This window comes from Perognathus longimembris, chromosome 14 (assembly GCF_023159225.1).
Source record: "Perognathus longimembris pacificus isolate PPM17 chromosome 14, ASM2315922v1, whole genome shotgun sequence".
Taxonomy (NCBI): Eukaryota; Metazoa; Chordata; class Mammalia; order Rodentia; family Heteromyidae; genus Perognathus; species Perognathus longimembris.
This window is the reverse complement of record NC_063174.1, coordinates 29764431-29774072: the sequence shown is the minus strand read 5'-3', so window position 1 is coordinate 29774072 and position 9642 is coordinate 29764431. Positions and strand designations below refer to the sequence as shown.

The 9642-nt window shown below is 43.9% G+C and overlaps 1 protein-coding gene across 3 annotated transcripts in view; it reads right to left on the bottom strand.

The window, feature by feature from the left end:
* The window catches only part of Ppm1a (protein phosphatase, Mg2+/Mn2+ dependent 1A), a 40746-nt gene extending 31945 nt beyond the window's left edge, over positions 1-8801 (bottom strand). Inside the window, exons 1-2 of one of the 3 annotated variants that reach the window (XM_048362910.1) lie at positions 7653-8067; positions 6826-6931 (exon numbers count right to left, since the gene is read on the bottom strand). The gene's annotated coding sequence lies outside the window, so the exon portion shown is untranslated. Of the gene's footprint in view, positions 1-6825; positions 6932-7652; positions 8068-8684 lie in introns of those variants that run through there. The other 2 variants (XM_048362911.1, XM_048362909.1) reach the window with 2 other exon arrangements.
* Between the last annotated feature and the right edge of the window lie 841 nt (positions 8802-9642).

Here is a 9642-nt window from a genome sequence, read left to right as displayed (position 1 = left end):
TATATCCTTCATCCACACACCTTTTCTGACCCATCACAACTACCATCAGATGTTCAGCAGTAAGCTGTTAGAAACTGTAATGATCCACATCTATAATTACTTCAAAAAGGCCATGGACATGCATTTGGCCTGTTACTAGGTGTGAAATTCTGAGCAAATAGCTACTTTTGTCTCAATTTCCTTATCTGTTAAGACAATAATACTATTTCATATTAATATTAAGAAGATTTGATGAGATATAATTGGAAATTGAACAGTACTAGCATGTAAATGCTCATTGTTCCTAGTTACTGTCAAGGCTAGAAAAATATGAGACACACACAAAAAACAAACTTAGGATTCTGGTCTCATAAGTATCATACTGCAATAAGTGGATTTAAAGCAGTCACCAACGGACCATATGGAATTACCCACTTAAGCAGGGTACTAGCAACTTACATATGTAACCTTAGCTCCTCAGGAGGCTGAGATCTGAGGATCACAGTGCAAAGTCAGCCTGGCAAATAGGCCATGAGACTCTTATCTCTAATTAACTACCAAAAAGCTGAAAGTTGAGCAAGACTGGAAATGGAGCTGTGCCTCAAGTGGTAGAGAGCCTTGAAAAAGCTCAGGGACAGTGACTCAGCTGAGTTCAAGCCTCAGGCCTACGACACACATTCACAAAATTAGGTAAAAGAGATTTTGATATATATATCCATTTATCACTTATTATTTTACTATATATGTTTATCTTAGAGGTTTACATAAACACAGACAATTCATGTTAGCTATCTGCCTTCTTTAATATTTGCAAATGTGAAATACTCTAGAAAGAGGTACATGATTATGTTCTATTAACCCTGGAAGCCAAAATATGGGAAGTTGAAGTGAAATTTGTAGGTCCAGAACCAGTCAATCCAACCTTTTATGCCAATGTGCAGAATTCTGCCATACTTCAGATTTATATAATCTACATACTTAAATATCTAGGTCCAGCAAAAACATACAGGAAAAAAAAATTCAGAAATGTCCACTACCAGAAAGTTTATCATTGCTTCTACAGCCTCCCCCTAAGGCAATAGTTCTCACTACCAGGAAGGTTTTGCTTAATATCAAATATATTTGAATGTGTACTATCCACAAGCATTGTGACAGGTTGTGAATATAGTAAGTTACTGTATCCTCCTCCAGATTAATATAAGACACAAATATCTAGAAGTAAAATCTATGATTAAACCTATTCAAATACAGACTGTGATAGAAGAACAGAGGAAAGACCTGAAACGCTCTGAAGGCTAAGAAAGACTTTATGGATGAAGAAATTTTAGAAATAAACTGATTTTAAAAAGCAAAAAAAAAAATTGGAAAAGGAAAGAATTCAGACCATAAATTAGCAGCCTTCATGGTGAATATAGACCATAGAGATAAAAGGGTATTTCCCAAAGATGACAAGTATACCAGTTTGGTTGAAACAGATCTTGTCTGAGACCTAAATGATAGAACGTCTCAAAAACCAAACCAAAAAATTTGAAGGAGCCACTGGAGACAGAAAAAACAAAGTTTACCAGATTTCTGTAAAATTGCTGCGATGGTTTCTACAACAGGGAAGGTAGGGTGCAGTACAGGATGCTATGAGAGAGGCTAAGCTGGGAGTGATTGGGCTTGAGGTAATACGAAATGAATTGTTTCAAGCAAATTTTCAATCTTAAATAACCCAGAACCCACATATACAACCTTAATGCCTTTTATGAAGACCTTTAAACAGATAAAACCTGTAGCAATGACATATCAATTATGAAATGTAACTCCTCTTCGAAATATCCACTTATTCGTCCTGAATTACCTTCTGAACATTCAGAACATTCATCTGAACATTCACCTTTGCTTTATTACTGTTACTCTTTATCTGCAATTTAACCATCTATTCCTACCTAATCATTAACTTCAAACTCATGACTTCTTTTCAGTTCAGGCAGTCAATAAATCTACATAATCAACTTTCTCTTTCTTCCTTTACCTCAGCTTCTAGTCTGCTCACAAGCAAGCTCTATATGCTCAGCTCTGTATATTCAATCTCTTCTAGTTTAGCTTCAAGGCTTACTGCTAAACTAGACCCAAAGGCAACTTCTCACACCCAGTTAGCCTCCATTCCAAGAAACTCAAAATTTCATGTACTCAGTAACAGCGGCTACCACTTAATTGTCACCTTTTTCCTCCATAGTAGAAAATGTCAAGTGTGTTACATAATTATTTCAGTCTTCAAGACAATCTTAATGAGAAATAAATTTCCACTTGACAGGTAAAGAAAACTGAGGTTTTGAGAAATTAAGTGGCTTATCCAAGAACACCCACCTGAAGGGGGAAGACAAGAGACTCAGACTTGAGTCTGACTTTAAATGGTCAGTCCTCCATCTCTTTAGGTTCTACCATCCATGCTGTCAACCAAAATTCCATTGGAAATAGCATAATTATTTACACATTTCAATTGTCATTTTATTTGAGGGACTTCAGGATCCATAGCCTTACCAACTATGTCTCTGAGTTTTCAGTATGGCTATATGGATTAAATTTTCTTAAAACATATTACTCACATCCTTCACTAAGGACATCAACCACTTGAGAGATTAAGATTAACTTCATTCCTCATTCTGACCAGAGCTTGGGGAAATAAAAATTTTTGGTTCTGTTAACTTCTGAAGCATTGGAAAAGAAAAAATAAACTTGATGTCTCATACACTTTCTAAATGTTTTAGAAGGATTCTTAAATTGGAAAAAAATTTACTCATAAGTACTCATTTTAACTCTATCAAACTATGCGAGAAATGTTAATGAGCCTTTATAATTCCCAGAAGCAAGAAGGGCCATATAAATGGAGAAAATCCACTTATTTATCTTCATTTCTATATCATGTCCTATCCTAGCATGTCACTTAGGTTCTCTACATTCAGACACGCAACCTTTGGTATTCACAAAGAATTGGTTCAAAGATTCCCCACAGTCGCCAAAATGTATGGATCCTGAAGTCCCTCAAATAAAATGACAATGGAAACACTATGTAAATAATTATATTATTTTCAATGCAAGCTTAGTTGACTCCATAGATGCAGAACCTACAGAGATGACTGAGTATATGTATCTCTAAAATGAAAATCACAAGTATTTTAGAAGATTGTAGTAAAAAAAAATTGATGAGAAAGTAATTTTTATTATTTACTTTCTTCTGCACCCAGTTCTCCAAGCTCAAAGGATTTTCAGATATTTTCCATAAGTAATGATATCAACTCACATCCAAAATATGAATACTACATTAACTTGGATCAATAATATAATAAACACATTAAGGATTATGAAAACAAGCTCCTGCTTTTATCACACACTCACCCAAAAGTTGTTAACAGTATTTACACTGTATCAAGAGACCACTTTATTGATAGTTGTGCGTGTGCCAATACTACTGGACCTTGACCTCAAGCCTGGGCACTGTCCCTAAACTTTTTCACTCGAGGATGGTGTTCTACCACTTGAGCCACAGCTTCACTTCTAGCTTGTTTTGGATTTGGTTTGCCTGGTCTGGCTTTGAATTGTGATTCCCAGACCTCAGGCCTGATGAGTAACAGGATTACAGGCATGAGCCATTAGCACCTGGCTTTACTGGTACACATCAATTTGCACTTTTCAATTTCTTTAAAAAAAAACAAAACAAAACTACTTTTTTTTGGTTGTTGGTTGGTTGAACTCAGGGCCTGGGCGCTGTCCCTGAGCCTCTTTGTGCTCAAGGCTGGTGCTCTGCCACTTGAACCACAGTGCTATTTCCAGTTTTTGAAGGGTTAATTGGAGATAAAGAGTCTCACAGGACTTTTCTGCCTGGGCTGGCTTCGAACAGAGATCCTGAAGTCTCAGCCTCCTGAGTAGCTAGGATTACAAGCACAAGCCACCAGCAACCAGAAAGTCTACTACTGTTTTAAAGAAGGGTTTATAGAACTCACCTCCCCAAATCCTTCACTTTCTCTAGCTTCTTGTACTACCTCAGCAAAAGTAAAACTAAGTAAAACGATTACAGTACATAGCTAAAACATGTAAATGTCAAAAATCACACAATACATTCTGAAGATTCATAATGATGTATAAAATTGTTTTTATAGGATATCAGGTATTAGAATATATTAGGCATTAGAGTTAAGGAAGAAAGAAAACATAACTAGCCTATGAATTTTTTTTAAATGAGTTTCTCTTATATTTATTTATTTATTGCCAGTCCTGGAGCTTGAACTCAGGGCCTGAGCACTGTCCCTGGCTTCTTTTCACTCAAGGCTAGCACTCTGCCACTTGAGCCACAGCACCACTTCTGGTCTTTTCTATATATGTGGTGCTGAGGAATTGAACCCAGGGCTTCATGTATACGAGGCAAGCACTCTTGCCACTATAGCCTATGAATTTTGATACAGGATAAGTAACACTTCTTTCACACAGGATGGCTAATAATTCTAAGTAAGAAAATTTATGTATTCTGGATAATAGCAAAATAATGAAACAAATGGATTAAGATGTTTTGTTATCTTAGAAGACAGGACATATTGTAATGAAGGTTCAAAAGACAGCTTTTACTTAGTTGCCTCCCATCACCTTCTCCCCATTCCCAAGGTCCATATACTTTGCAGTCAAACTTGTTTTGCCCTGCTTTATCCTCTTGCATAATTCTTACAAAATTCTGCTTGGGATGACTTTCTTATAAGGCTATATCCTTTTAATTTAATTATAGATGGAAATTCTTCAAGAGTACCAATCAGTCATGTGCCTGGGTAATAGATAATCATTTAAAACAAACATCAAAATGTCACTGTAAAATTATCTTCAGATATTTAGTAACTGCAACAAAATTTACCATCTGACAAAGTGCTGCTATAGAAAGTGAGAAAACTTTTCAAACAAAAAATTAACAAGATAGAACTATCAAGACCCAGCATGAATTGACAGAAAAACCGTCATAACTGTACTTATAACAGCCTTCACTTCTAACTACTACAGGTCATGTGCTTGTTCAAACGGTAGTGTCACCCAACTTTGTCTCCTTTGGAATCTCCATCCTTTTTACTCTGAGAAGTTTTTGCAGACTTGCCTCTGAACAGAAAAAAAAAAAAAATCAATAAGGGCTAACTACAGCTTCTCTAAAGAACATGTGCCAATTAAAAAAAAAATTCATGATGCCATGGCTCATGATTGTAATCCTAGTTACTCTAGTTACTCAGGAGGCTGAGATCTGAGGATCAGGGTTTGAAGCCAGCCCTGGGAAGAGGTCCTTGAAACTCATCTCCAATTAACCACCAAAATATGGGAAGTAGAGCTGTGGCTCAAGTGGTAGAGCAATATGTCTTGAGGGAAAAAGCTCAGGGACAGCACATAAGCCCCAGGACTGCTGTACACACATAAATACACATACACATGTACACATACATGTACACACACAGAAAAAAAGAAAGAAAGAAAGAAACAGAACGAAAGAAATAAAGAAAGAAAAAAGAACCAAGAAAGAAAATTCAGCTTTAGAATCTGAAACATCTAAGTGCTTGGCACATACCAGGTATTTATTTGTTAAAGGTATGCATATCCACACAAGCATGATTTAAAAAAGAATAAGTAGCTGGACAGTACATGTGATAACATAATCTATCCCATAGGCTTTAGTGCTTTGGAAGCACTTAAAAGGTTAAAGGATTTATCAGTGGACACATATTTTGGAGCACAGCCATGACTAAACAATTCTTGTCTCCTAGTGTATAGTGTTCATTTCAACAGGTTATACTGTAATTATGATTACTGCTTCAGCCCTCTATACTAAAATATAAAATGATCCAATCTCAGTTAAAAAATGAAAAAGATACAAGCCATGTACAAACCAATTTGATATGTCAAAACACATACGGAAGTAACCAACCTCAAATGTTACATCTTAATACGTTTTCCATATGTAATTACTGCACTAACGTAAAAATGTTTATTATCAAGTAAAAATGACTTAAGCAACTTTCACATGCAGTTCACTGTAATTCCAATATTGTGTTATTCATGTAAACTCAAGACTAAAAGTAACCATGCTACATGACTTACTGTTTAATTAGATATATACACAGTACACAAAAGAACAAACCTTGGGCTTCAGGTGTCCCTCTGTGGTAGTTTGCCCAGCATAAGAGGCCCTGAGCTGGATCCTCAGCAATGGAAAACAAACAAACCCTACCTAACCATAGCATTGAAAAGAAAATGTTACTTTGTGCTTCAAATGTATTGGCAAAGCCAACTTTAGGCCAATAAAGGTAACAATGAAGATAAGAAAATAGGGATGAGAGGGTCACCGTTTTCAGTGTCAGTTTTCTCATCTGTAAAATAGGGAATTACAGAAATGCAATCTTTGAAAAAGGGCTAGATATGTAGGCAGATAAGAGCAGGTTTAAAAAAAAAAAGGGTTCTAGTCAAGGGGAGTTTTAAGTCTAAGCCCTGCTGGAATCCAACAAGCTCTGAAACCCCTAAGGCCCAGCAGACTATCATTTAAATAAAATCTATGATTCTTCAGAGCACTTTACATCCAAAAAGTGGCCGTGTTTAAAAACCCTAACATGCAAGTTTCCTCCAGACACAAGAAAATTAAATTTCCTGTTTCAAAAACATCAAAATCATTTCTTTTTCTCCAACAATACCTGGCTCCTATACTCAACTGAACACTTAAAAAATTACATTTGGCTCATTAATCCAATTAGCAAGAAACTTGGGGTCGGGAGTGCCACATGAATTCCTTGGACAAACGGAAGTATGTGCAGTTGTAAATACCATGTGGTGCTTCAGAAAATCGACCTCCGGTGATGAAATGTTCAAAACGTATCTAAAAAACTGCGGGTGGTAGAAGGTTCTCCAGTGTCAGTTGTCTTTTAAGAAAAGGCTCCAGGCTTATTTAATAAATCTACAAGCAGAACAGAATCACACCTCAACCAAACTATCATAAAGACCTCGAGCCCCCCATTTACAAGGCGACCGGGAATGGGAAACGGGCAGGATTTCCTTCAATGGATTTGTTCGAAGCCTCAATAATGAATGAACCGGAGAGGCAGCCCCGCCAGGCGCAGAGGGAGCCTCACGCTCACCCTGCCCCCCTGGAAAACCAGAAGCAGCAAGGCTCCGACCCCGGGTGTTCCTAGACCAGGTCCGGTTCAAAGCCAGCGATTCCCCCACCACCGCCTTCTCTCCCCCAGCCTCCCTTCCCTGAGGCTGGAGCGGGGGGTCAGCCTGGGCGGCGCCGGCCTCCGCGACGCCCCCACCTCGGTTCGGGGAAAAGTTCCGCGGCGACTGCCGGGCCCAGCCGACCCCGCGGCCCGCGCCCGAGTCGCCATCCACCGGCCCTGCGGGTCCCCCCCGGCCCTCCGCCCCGGCCCCGATCGCCAAGGGTCGCGCCCCCTCCCTGCGCCGCCGCCACACACCCCGCCCCCGCCGATCGTTAACCCCTCGCCGCCGGCCGCCCAGCTCCGGGGAGGAGGCCGGGCCAGGGGGTGGAGTTGTCGCGTCTCCTCCCGGGAGCGCCCGGGCAGACGCCCGGCTTGTTTACAGGCCCCAGGCCTGCCCGCCGCCGCCACCGCGCAGGCCCGCGCCACCCGCCCGCCCGCCCGCGGCCCGAGCACCGCGCTTACCCGGAGCAGCCGCGGGCGGGCAGGTCCCTGGTCGGCCGAGGCGGCGGCGGCGACAGCGGCCGGGGAGGGGGCGAAAAGAGGGTCACCGCGGTGGCGGCGGGCCGGGGATGGGGCGGCGGAGGGGTGGAGCCGGGTTGCGTCCGGGCCCCCGGCTCTCGGCGCCCTCGCGGCTCAGATCATCCGGGCGTTGGAGCGGGAGGCAGAGAGAGGGTCCCGGAGGAGGAGGAGGAAGAGCAGAGGCCTCATCGCTTTCGTGCCCCCACCTGCCTGGCGTCCCCCCTCCCCCCTCCCCTACTACCCGTTCGGGAGCTGCAGCCGCCGGAGCACCCCTAGCTGCGGACCCGGCGGGGCGCGGAGACCACGGTCCTCTCCAGCTCCTGCGCGCGCTCCCGTCCCTAGCTCCGCCGCCGCCGCCGCCGCCTCTAGCGCGCCCCCGCGCAGGCGCGCTCACGGGGGCATCGCGCAGCCCCTCCCCCACCCCGGCCTACCCCGCCCCGCCCCGCCCCGTCGGCTCCGCCGCCGCTACAGCTGCGGCGCGGCGAAGCAGCTGGAGAGACCCGGATGTCGTAGGGCAGGAACTGCGGAGAGAACCGGCCGGCGGGGGAGGGGCGGCCGCAGATGACGTCACTGCCCTACCCAGTTTCTTTCTCTGCCGCCGCCGCTTCTCTGCTAGCGCCCCAAGTTAAGCTCAAAGGGAGCATCCGGACTCCGGATCGGAGCCAGGACCGCTTTAGCGTCCGGGGCTGGACGAATGTGTGGCCGGAGTCCCCTGGACCCAGAGCTACGCCTAACCTGGCCGTTGGCAGAGCCTGGGCTGGCAAACTACTCGCCGGGCGTGCGCGCCTTCCCCGGGAGCTCTTCACCTGCCTGCAAGTGAACCCCTTACTCGGCGGAGACGCCGCCCTAGCCGCCTCGAGGACCCGCCCAGAGCCTCTGACCTCCCTCCGGCTTAGCCGCGGCCTGGCCGCTGCCCTTCGGGCTCGCGATCGATCCCCGGGCTGCAGCCAGACCCCCGCCCCCAGGGCCCCACACCTTGGACCTGGCCACCCTCGGTGGCCCCAGCAGGCCCACGCGAGTTCCACGGCCTTACGCCGCGTCCCGAGCCGCAATTACAAAGCAACCTGACACCCGCCCACACTCGAGTGCAACTGATTCACGCACGGGGCACATGCTCTGAGTTTCTGGCAGGTTTCCCCTCTAGTTCATGGGATTCCACACTTATTTATTTGCATGTTAGACAGTCACGTGATTCAGTCACAGGGAACCTCCTCCGACCTCCAACGAGGTTAACCGAACCAGGGTTCTTCCCCCCGACCCCCCCTCGCCGCCCCCAAATCTAGAGGATAACCAAAAACTTAACAGCTGCCTCTATTAAGAGGTAGAGATGAGCTAAAGTTAAATGGAAACTGCACGTGCAGGCAGCCCAAATCCAGTTTAGCTAGCTAGACCACAGAAAATCCGACCCGCGCTGCTTGCAGACGCTGGGGATGGAATGACAAACCCTCGGCAGCCAATGAATCAGAACTGAAAAGCAGTACATCACCAGCACGGCTTGCTATTGGCTGGGATGCCTTCACTCTTCTCAGAGCCTTAACCCTTGCACCATACATCACAGTGACATAGTCAAAAGATGTTTCACCAAATGGTTTGTAGTTCACCTGTAATACTAAAGAACACTTAAAAATATGAACTAAGTCGAGTTCTGGCCAGTAAAGAGGTTACTGTAACAATTTTCACCCCGTTAACACTGGATCTCTTAAAGCCACTTTATTGCGCCATAACTTAGATCAAAAGCAGTCTACCTTTTCTTTTTGTCATTCAGCAAACTGTTTAACTGCTTTTAAAGTTGTAAACGCCAGCTCCATTTTCCCCCTAAAATAACTTTCTAGGAAAGATTCTATTCCTATTAGTTTTGGATCCTAACTACAGGATTAAATAAAATCACCAGTCATTGTGAGACTAATTCTGAAGGAACCCCAAAGTTACTCTA